Source organism: Nelumbo nucifera, chromosome 1 (assembly GCF_055504915.1).
Source record: "Nelumbo nucifera cultivar China Antique chromosome 1, China Antique-T2T, whole genome shotgun sequence".
NCBI lineage: Eukaryota > Viridiplantae > Streptophyta > Magnoliopsida > Proteales > Nelumbonaceae > Nelumbo > Nelumbo nucifera.
In genome coordinates this window covers 89,148,084-89,159,298 of record NC_142649.1, presented here as the reverse complement: position 1 = coordinate 89,159,298, position 11,215 = coordinate 89,148,084, and the positions used below count along the sequence as shown (strand labels likewise).

At 46.6% G+C, this 11,215-nt stretch overlaps 1 pseudogene; it reads right to left on the bottom strand.

The window, feature by feature from the left end:
- Positions 1-311: 311 nt before the first annotated feature.
- LOC148803536 (ethylene-responsive transcription factor RAP2-3-like) lies at positions 312-8,815 on the bottom strand (annotated as a pseudogene).
- Between the last annotated feature and the right edge of the window lie 2,400 nt (positions 8,816-11,215).

The window sequence follows — 11,215 nt, the reverse complement described above, 5'->3', positions numbered from 1 at the left end:
TTGATTGGGCTGAAAATGATCACACCTACTCAGATGGTCAGTAGTTTTGAAATAGATTTACTAAAATCTAAATTTTATCCATTAATATTCGATGTCCAATGGAATCTTATCCAAAAACCAATTCAATCTTAACTTAGGGGTTGGGCTTTGGTCGACCTTAAACATGCCCCAACCCCATCTTAATAAATAAATCTTAACTCTAAACTTTTTTTGGGGGTTATAGCTGATAAGGGCAACTTTTGGGCCTTAATATCAATAAAAATGACCGTTTTAATAAAATTTCTAAAATATGTTAACTTTTTTAAAAATTATCAAATAAAGACAAAAACACTGTTGATCTTCTTACTCCTCCAAACCACAGGCTCCACTGCTTCAGGCTCAAGCTCCAGGAACAATTCTAAGCTAGAGATTTGCTCTTTTATTTCGACTTCACTACTAGTGTGTTGATTATAGAATATTTCCTCTTTAAAAGGAAAGGACATCGCCGTGGCAGTATCCGATTGTCCTCCTTTGGTCGGAAAACTCTTCTGGGCTGAGTCGGGGACAAAGCAGCATCATCTCTTTGCTAGTAGTGGTTGCGGTGATGGAACTGATACAGGCTTCATTTTAGAGAAGTTGAGCTTCGCTTTGTTACCTTAGATCCTCTTGGCTGCCTGGTCGTAAGCCATAGCAGCCTCTTTGGTGGTGTTGTAAGTGTCGAGCCACACACGGATGCCCTTCCCTGGGTCGCATATCTCGGCAGTCCATTTCCCCAATGGCCTTTGTCTGTCGGATACCCCTGTAAATGTTCTTTCGAGCTCGGGTTTCCTTCTTTTTGCTCTTCCATTCTTGCTCTGTTCCAATCATGTTCATCTTTTTAGTACTCTTGTTATTACCACCCACCCTTACACAACATTAAACGACGTAAGGCTTTTTTCAGTTTTTGGTGTTTAAAAACTTTTAAACCAACTAAACTGCCAATTCTTGTACTTGGTATGGTGTTTCATGTGTTCTTCTAACTGTTTCAGAAGAAGAACTCATAGCAGCTCTCCTCCAAACTCAGATGCAGGTAATAATAATAATAATAATAATAATAATAATAATAATAAGAAGAAGAAGAAGAAGAAGAAGAAGAAGAAGGAGGAGGAGGAGGAAGAGGAAAGAGAAAGATGGAGACCGGAGGTGGGGAGATTTGTTTGGTGCTCTAAATGAGGAAGGAGATGAACAATATTTCTACCCTTTTTTGTTATATTTTAAAAAAAGTTACCATATTCTAGAAATTATGTTAAAAATGTTATTTTTATTGATAATAAGACCCAAAAGTTACCCTTATCGGCTATAATCCCAACTTTTTTTTAAGAAATGAGAACATGTTTAAAAAATATAAAAAATAAAAAGTGAAGAATTTGGGACAACTTGAACCTAACCCACACATAGTCCGAACCCAAAGTTATTAGGTTTGGTCAAAGGGTTGGTGGGGTGTTTAACGGTCAAATGGATGAATCTGGTCATGAAATTTAGCATGTTGAGGTTTTTTAATGAAGGGTCAAACGGGGGAATTTTGAGATGAAATTTTGTGGGCTTGCACTTTTGAACATCCTAAATCTAATGGAAGTGATGGATCTTCAATCAAAAGTGTGGCTTGACTGATTTAGCTCAGATCATGGTCTTAACTTATGGTCTTGACTGATTTAGTTCAAATCATGGAGGTGTTTGGTCGTGAAAATTGATGTGATGGGGTTTTTTGGGTCTCCGAATACAGTGATAAGGTCTGATTGGTCATATGAAGTTTAGATGACAGATGGTAAGGTCTAATTAATGAGATTTGCTGAAATAGGATCTAGGCTTAATGGGGGTCAAATGATGGAATTTTGAGCTACAATTTCGTAGGTAGGCATGGATTAGGGTGAGGAGTCAAGTGAATGATTCTGATCTAAGAATGATACGATTGATCTTCGTAATCGTTCGGGGCCATTAGAATGGGATCTTGATATTTTTGTAGTTAGTTGTCGTAGATTCGTGTTGGGATTCGCTAGTTGATTGTTTCCTAGTGTTGGATTTAATTTTGGAGGAGTAGGAATTTGAATATCGCATAAATCAGGGCCGTCTGGGGTGATGTCTAATCAAGGTTCTTATTTATCATGTGGATTTTGTCAAAGGATGGTATTCTGGGTTTTGGAAAGTCTCAAGTTGATTTGGTTGTGTTTCTAAGTTTTTGAGGTCTAAGAGGAGGGTACAAAGAGGTAGGGTGAAGGGACCGAGTAATAATTGGGTGTTGACACATGCCCAAAGGGCATTATCATCATCTTGGCCTCGACTAAGGGTACCATTGTCATCTCTTGCAGTCATCATTACAAGGGCATTAATTGCGGACGTTACGATTTCGACCAAGCTCCTCCGATGCATTAATGACAAGGTAACACTTGGCCATAGGGATCTAACTCTATTAACCACCACAATCATGGCCCCCGACATGTAAAATCGTTACATCGCGCCCAGTGCGCTAGCTCCTGGGTGACTCTGACTATATAAAGGATTCCATGGCCTCAAGTACCCCTTTTACGCAAACTTGTTCATTTTAATTACTCTTGCTTACTATGACCTCAACCTTCTCAAAGCCCTCGAATAACTTGATTATCGGAGTCCTCACTCTTGGGACCACATTTCGAGGACTCTAATGTCTTTTGACTTTAAAGGTGGGATTTTTGGCCTCATCACCTTGGAAGTGGGTAAGGGTGTCAATGGACTAGTTTTGCATTGGACTCTGTCTAGTCCAAAATCAATTTGGATGGATTGGACAGACCAACAAGACATATTGGATTGGACCAATCCGGTCCAAAATATTTATTAGATTGGATTGGACTTGGTCCATCTGTAACAAATCTATATTGGATTGGGTTGGATTAAGCCAATATCTAGTCCATTGATATAAGATAAGAATATATGTGTCAATGAACCAAGTTTGGGTTGAAACCAATCTAAATCAAAATGAATTTGAACAGATTGGGCGGTCTAAACATTGAATTGGACCGGTTCAAATTGGTCAAAAAATTCATTGGATTGGATTGGACCTGTTCCATTTATAATGGACTCACATTGGACTGTATCGGATTGGACTAAATCCAGTCCAATTGACACCCCTAGAAGTGGCCAAGCTGCCCTCGACTCCAAATTTGGTAGCAACAGACTCCAATTCTATAAACAAAAAGAAAAAATAAAATAGAATACAACTTTATATTTTTCATATGCAAATTTCCCATTTACTTTAACCAAAAATGGGTTACGATTGTGGATTAGTTCCATAATTAATTAGAAGAGAAATGTCCATTATGGCTTTTCTATAGAGCTATCTGCTGAGGCTTACACTCATTAGATCTTTTCCCTTATATGAAGTTGAGTTGACAATCTTGCTGCAATATTGTCGTTTCATTTCATTTTATAATATAGTACAAGAGACTCCAACCTCAATGCCAAACTATTATCATCATATCTCCCTTCGATTTTGCTTTTGTTGATACTCGAAATGGGTTGAGGACAACTCTGTAGTTTCACTTCCCGGATGAGCTAGCAGATGGAAGAGTCTAAGAGTTGTTGAGGGCGAGGACTTATGCATGGTCGAGGCTTGCTGTGGTCGAGGACTTGCGGAGTTCGAGGGCTACTGCGATCGAGGACTTGTGGAGATCGAGGGCTGCTGAGGACGAGGACCTGTGGAGTCCGAGGGCTGCTGTGGCCGAGGACCTATGGAGTCCAAGGGCTGCTAAGGACGAGGACTGGAGTCTTTCCGAGGTCGGCTAAGGCCGAGGACCTGCGCGTGTCCGAGGCCGAGCACTTGCGAGTGAAGGGAATGTCAGAGGCCTCGGGTGCTAGTCCGAGGTGGGGACTCTGACGATTAAGTTAGTAAGGGCGTAGAAAAGAGGGCAGACAAGGCCTGAGTAGAGTAGCTCAGACGAGGTTGCCCAGAGGCTAGAGATCTTGGAGTAGTGGGTTTCCAACCCAAATTTCAGATGATTACCTTGAGGGGGGTAACCCCTATTTATACTTGAGATCGCCTGGAGGTAGATGGGTGCAAACGGTCAGGATGCGATCCGGCCCTGGGAGCGCAGCCATCCGAGGTCACCGCGTGTGGTCGCGCCATTGGTCCCGCATTGCACACCGCCCTCAACCGCGTGTTGGCGTGCTACTGGCCTACCTAAAGCGCCTACATCATTTGCCCCCACTCTCGAGGCCACAGTGTAGGTCCTGACTGAGGACCTTGGCTTTGGCCGAAGAGATTGTCATCCTTGTTGGAAGGCGTTGAGTGGTCTTCTATGGCGAGGGCCTCGGCTACAGCTGAGCTGGTGAGAGTTGTCTTCGGGCGTAGAGGTGTTGGCCTCAATTTCACAGGGCTTTTAAGGCCGAAGAGGTGTGGAGTCTGTCCGAGGTCGGCCGGGGCTGAGGACCTACCCATGTCTGAGGTCGGCTGAGGTCGAGCACCGTATTTTGCACGGGTATGATGTGTGCATGCCCTCCAATCGTGTGCTTCAGATTAGCTGATGAGTCTATGCGTGGGCCGGGCGTCAGCTTCTGGCCGGTCGCTACCGTGTGAGGTATAGTGACGAGCAGGAGTGTCGTGGTCATGCACAAGATGAATTTCGATGTTGGGTATTGTCTAGATGTGCGACGGGTCTCGGCGTTGAAGGTTTGGGACCATGCCCTAGGCGGGCATCGAGTCGTAGCCATACACGAGACGAAAGTGGCATTTCTTTGCATCTGGTGCAAAGGGATGGTCGTTGAGGTGTGGCTGTCGTTCGAGGTGACGATGCCCCGAGCCGAGGAGGTAAGATCTCTAGCAAAGAGGGGCGCATGTCCATTGTGAGGCGGGCAGAGGGGGCCGCTGAGGTGTGGCCACCGTTTGAGGTGATGGCTTGATACGAGGAGGTGAGATCTTTGGCGAGGAGGAGTGCACATCCATTGAGAGGCAAGCAAAGGGAGCTGCCGAGGTGTGGCCGTCGTTCGAGGTGATGATGCCCCGAGCCGAGGAGATGAGATATTTGGTGAGGAGGGGTGTGCATCCATTGAGAGGTGGGCAGAGGGAACCGTTGAGGTGTTGCCGCCGTCCAAGGTAATGTTGCCCCGAGTTGAGGTAAGATCTCTAGCGAGGAGGGGCGCATGTCCGTCGAGAGGTGAGCGGAGGGGGCCACCGAGGTGTGGCCGCCGTCCGAGGTTTCGAAGCGAGGTGAGCCTAGATAGTCATCGACGAGTGGACGAGGAGGAGAAATGTTCGAGGTCTTGGTTGCCTTCATTGGAAGTTGAAGGATTCGTGCCTACCAAGAAGGTATGAGCATCCGAGGGTCCGTTTGCCAGGGAGGAGCCTATGGCAGCCGAAGAGGTCGCTGAGGTCTAAGGTTCATTCTGAGTTGCTTGGTATGGAATGTAATTTTTGCATATCTTGTGCACTTTTGCGGTTGTATTTCTTTTGTGTAGGGGTTGGTGCCCCCTTCTGAGAGGTCACAAGTTGCAAAAATCCATCGCTCAATAACCCATCTATTCAAGCACCTAGGTGGGCAAGGCCGAGGCTGAGCTTTGCCGCTGAAAATACGGGCCCCTATCCTTAGGGAAAAGGAAAGAGAGGTGCACGCCATAGCTCTCCTAGCTACCCTTCCCATGGGGGACAGAGCATGTGGACCCGTGCACTGTCGAGGCTGCATGGAGCCTGGCCGGCGCCGTAGAGTGCCCTGATCTTAGCAAGGTGGCATTGTTCCCTTCAACATGTATGCTCTGCCATGAAATGTGCTAAGCGGAGGGCAGATGCCGGCAATCGAGCCTAAATAAGAACTCGCTCGTTGGAAGGGTCTCTCCGAGGTCGAGGCCAATGTTAAGGGCCGCCCATCAGTTGTGGTTGAGTTTCATTAGATCCCCTATCAAAATGGGGTGAGTAGGCGTGTGACCTCGAGAGGGTCGTACGCCTTAGGTTGACGACCGATCTAGGCGTGTAACCTTGGTGAAGGTTGTATGTCGTGGCCAGTTGGTTGACCAAGGGGGGACCTAGCGGCTGGGCGTATGACCTTCAAGGGTTGTGTGCCTTGGACCGAGGTCTAGTCCGAGCGTGTAACCTTGGCGAAGGTTGTATGCTACGGAAGGTCGTTCGATCAAGACGAGAACGTATATGCTGAGGGTTTGAGGCAAGGTGAGAGGACTTGCTTTAATTCAAAAATTTTGTTTACATGGTCGGGCCTGCAAGTACACTCGAGGCCAAGCTCTTATGGTCAGTCCTGCGGATATGCCCGAGGTCAAGCTCATGACGATGACTGATTACAATCACTACTGGGGCGAGGTGATGAGGTCGCTGTCGACGTACTGCTTTAGATATCCACGGTGGATGAGGGACTCGTGAAGGGATGAGAGATCCATCATATGGATGGCCGAACCCTGCAGGAAGTTAAGGCGAAATTTCAAAATTTCTCTCTCTCCCATCTGGGAATCACATTCCCTATTTTAGAAAAACTACATTTTTCAAGGATCAATCTTGAACCAAGAACCGAATCAGATATGAACCAAAACAGTAGGAGAGGGATATACCTGATACGAAGAAATAATATCTTCCAATGGAGGTGTTCACGCCCAAGGAAGGATCCAAACATTGCTCCCACTGAAGATGACACAGTATAGGGTGGAGCAGAATCAACAGTGTTCTTCCCAAGAACCAAATCCTTCACCAAGAATTCGCTGGAGGGTAGGTGAGCACGACTCCCAATCAGTTTTTCACCAAAACCTGATATCAAGAACACTTCTTGATTGCTCCTACAATAATGGAGGTCAAACTGGCTGTGGCGGCAACTGGAGGAGAACACAGGGAGAAGATGGTGCAGTCACACTGGTGTTGTCTTCTCTCTATGTAAACTGAGATCTGATCTCTAGAATTTGGATGGCTGAATGGTTCGCCCCCTCCTCCTTTTATCCTCCTTTTATAGCCTTAAAGGAGTTCTCTTTAAGAGATAAGGATAAGACTTTATCTTATCTACAGATTAGATCAACTCTCCTAATCTCATTAGGAGGTTTCTAGATCCAAATCTATATTCAAATCTAGAGGGGGTCAAAATTTGGTTATGTTGGACAGTTTGAGAATTCATCTGAGTGGGTGATCATAGTGACAGAATCAGCCCCTTTGTCGGACAAAGGTAATGATCGTAGATGCACTCTCTCTGATGGAAACCAAAACTACCGGCAGTTGATTTCAATCGTTGAAATTTGTTTTGCAAAATATATTTTATATACGGATATAAATATAAATATAAATATAAATATATATATATATATATATATATTATGGTTTCAAATTGTTTGCAAAATGTTTTAATTTCCGGGATCCATGTGAGTAGAGAGTGCAACGTTGTTCCTTGCAGCCGAGGGAGACGTCCTCTCTTGTCGGGCAGTGTATGATCATTATGGGCTGAGAGGTTAAGACCATTGAGGGTAATACCTAATGAGCTAATCTTGCATCTGTCCACAGTCCTTGTGTTTTTATAAGGTGGCTTGGCCCAAAGACCACTTAGTGTAAGTGTTGGGCCCATTAGGAGTCCATGTGATGGACTTCAAGGGATTCACTGTCTTTTTAGTGAATTCGGCCAGGCCTTGTAACAGAGGTTGGGCCGAGCCCATGTTGCTGATGTGTAGATCAATGCTTGGGTCCCACGCCATACAAAGAAGCCCAACTGGGCAGCAGTTTGAGCACTTAGACTTATTGGGCCTAAAGCCCATTTCAAACTGACCTAATTTGATTAGTTAAATAAGGGGGCGGATCTGGGATTAAATCAGCAGATAGGATAGGATTTTACCCTATCCACTCAGAGAGTCCAGATCTGAATTCAGATCTGGAAACCTCCTAATGAGATTAGGAGAGAGCTGATCTAATCTGCAGATAAGATAAGGGCTTATCCTTATCTCTTAAAGAGAACTCCTTATCCAAATACTGATTTGGATTAGGAAACTCCTAGTGAGATTTGGAGCTCTCTTTAAGGCTATAAAAGGAGGAGGGGGCGAATCATTCAGTTCATCCCAAGCATCCCAGAAATATCAGAGATCAGATCTCAAAGCAACTAGAGAGAAGACAACAACAGTGTGACTGTGCCATTTTCTCCCTACGATTTCCTCCAGTTGCCGCCACAACCAGTTCGATCTCCATCCTTAGTAGGAGCGATCAAGAAGTGTCTTGATATCAGTCTTTGGAGAAAGGCTGATAAGAAGTCGTGTTCTCTGCCTCCATCGAATTCTTGCTGAAGAATTCGGTTCGTTGGACGGACCCTGCTGATTTTGCTCCACCATTCACTATGTCATCATTAGTGGGAGCAGTCTTTGGAGTCTTTCTTTGGGCATGAACACCTTCGTTGGGAGATATTGCATCTTCATATCAGGTATATCCCTCTCCTACTATTTTGGTTCAGATTTGGTTCGGTTCTTGGTTCAAGATTGATCCTTGAAAAATGCAGTTTTTCTAAAATAGGGAATGCGATTCCCACATGGGAGAGAGAAATTTTTGAAATTTTGCCCTACCTTCCTGCAGGGTTTGGCTATCCATATGATGGATCTCTCATCCCTTCAACTCGATCTCATCTTGGAGGTTGTAACAGTCCTCGGTGTTGTGGCCGACACCACGGTGATACGTGTTGTATTTTATTGGGTCACCCCTCTTGGGGTTCCACTTCCTCTTCCCAGGCCACTTCATATACTCCTCCTCTCCTACTTTCATAAGGATGTGTGCTTGGGTGGAGTTGAATGGTGTGTATTGGTTATAGGATGAGGTCGGCGGCTTCCTGTTGTCACTATCGTCGCTACGGTTCTCTGTGTCGGTGGTCGCCATGGTCGTAATAGACCTCTTCACTACGATGCTCGCCGATCAAGACTTCCTCGATGGCAATGTACTTCTTTGCCTTCCTAAAAAATTTGCCTTTGTTCTGGGCGGCGCCTTGGTGACAAAGCACTTAAGGGCCGACCTAGGGAGGAGGCCATGGATTGCTGCATACGTGGAGACCATGGGGTTGAGGTCACGAACCTCGACTTCTTCTTTCTTGAAGTGGTTGATGTAAGATCGTAGGCTCTCACCGTGTCTCTGTTAGACGGTCATAAGTGAGACGGCGCTCTTTTGGCACCATCGACTACTGATGAAGTGGGCGAGGAAAAGATTGGCAAACTGGTCCTAGGAGCTGATGGAGCAAGGTGGGAGTTCGAAGAACCATCGGCGAGCTGCCCCCTTGAAGGTCGCCTAGAAAGCTTAGCACGTTAAGGCATCGGAGTACCCGTACAGGAGCATGAGTGCCCTGAAGCTCTTTTGGTGTTCGTCTGGGTTCGAGGTGCCATCGTAAGTCTCCAGTGTGGGAGCTTTGAAGTGGTGTGGTAGAGGCTTTGAGGTTATGGTGGCGGTGAAGGCGTCCATCTTGGTGGAGGGGTTCTGACTTGCCATGGTGTCACCTCGGCTCTCCTTTACTTGTCGAATTTTGTCTTTCACTACACCGAATTGCACCTATAGGTCAGCAATCTTCTGGCCGATGGGTACCTCAGTTTCGCCCTGGTCTCCTCAGTTCTTTTGGGCCTGTCGATCGTCAAGATATTCTCGGAGGTCTGAGGTGCAAGGCAGAGAGGCAAGGGGTCAGTCCTCGGCCCTCAAAGGGGAGCTATGGTGGCCCGACCGCCCGCCTTCATCCTGAGGGTTTCCACGTTTGTGGTTATGTCATTGGCCTCAGTAGTGGTCACGAGGCCATGCTGATTCGTTCTCCCTTCGGCCTAGAGGTTAGAGAGTCCTCGGCGGTTGACTCACACTTCGACGACTTCGGCCATACTTTGAGGAGTCGGCTCAGGTAGGTCCGATAGGGCGTTGAGCTGGCAGAGCTCGTGAAGAGCATCCACGACAATAACCTAGGCTTCCAGCGGGGCGGCCACCCTGCGGGTGGCTTCTTTCCGGTCGCCCCACCTCGTCCAATCTTCGCGAGAGGTTGTCGAGCCGGTCGAGGACTACTTGAAGTTGGTCTCTTGTGACCAGGCTCTGGGCACTTCTGGTGTTTCTAACCATTTCATTGGAAGCTTAGTTGTGGATTGAGGGACGTATTAGCAGTCGTTCCCATAGACGACACCAATTGTTGATGCTTAGAATGGGCTGAGGACAACTTTGTAGCTTCGTTTCCCGGATGAGTCGGCAGATGGAAGAGTACAAGGGCTGCTGAGGACGAGGACTTGTGCGTGGCCAAGGCTTGCTGTGGTTGACGACCTGTGGAGTCCGAGGGCAGCTATGGCCGAGGACCTGTGGAGTTTGAGGTCTGCTGAGGATGAGGACTTGTGGAGTCTGTCCGAGGTTGGCCGAGGCCAAGGACCTGTGCTTGTCACCTGTGAGTGTAGGGAACGTCAGAGGCCCTGGGTGCTAGCTTGAGGTGGGGACTCCGATGGTTAAATTAGTGAGGGCGTAGCAAAGAAAGCGGACAAGGCCTGAGTAGAGTAGCTCAGACGAGGTCACTCAAAAGCTAGAGAGCATGGAGTAGCAGATTTCCAGTTCAGATTTCTGATGATTACCTTGAGGGGTCGGCCCCTATTTATACTTGAGACCGCTTGGAGGTAGACGAACACGAAGTCAGAATGCGATCCGGGCTTGAGAGTGCAGCCATCCAAGGTCGCCGCGTATGGTCACACCATTAGTCCCGCATTGTGCACCGCCCTCAGTCGTGTGTTGGCATACTACTGGCCTGCCTAAAGCGCGCACTTTCAATGAGGCTTCGGTACAAAGGCTAATATACTCACTGCAAGCTTCTCTTTTATAACTATCATTATCTTTTGATGACCATTTCTAACGCATTAAAGCTCACTTCTGCCGCCCCTTCGATCAAATCTGGATGTGCCTCAAAATTTTCAATTGCATACTACTTTCATGTTCATTCCTAATGCTGACTTCAATTATTCCATTAGGCTTCCCACAATAGACGAATACCTAAACTGCCAATTTGATTTGTTTATTTCGGTCTCTATTTATACTTGAGACCGCTTGGAGGTAGACGAACACGAAGTCAGAATGTGATCCGGGCTTGAAAGTGCAGCCATCCGAGGTCGCCGCGTATGGTCACGCCATTAGTTCCGCATTGTGCACCGCCCTCAGCCGTGTGTCGGCGTACTACTGGCCTGCCTAAAGCGCGCACTTTCAATGAGGCTTCGGTACAAAGGCTAATATACTCACTGCAAGCTTCTCTTCTATAACTATCATTATCTTTTGATGACCATT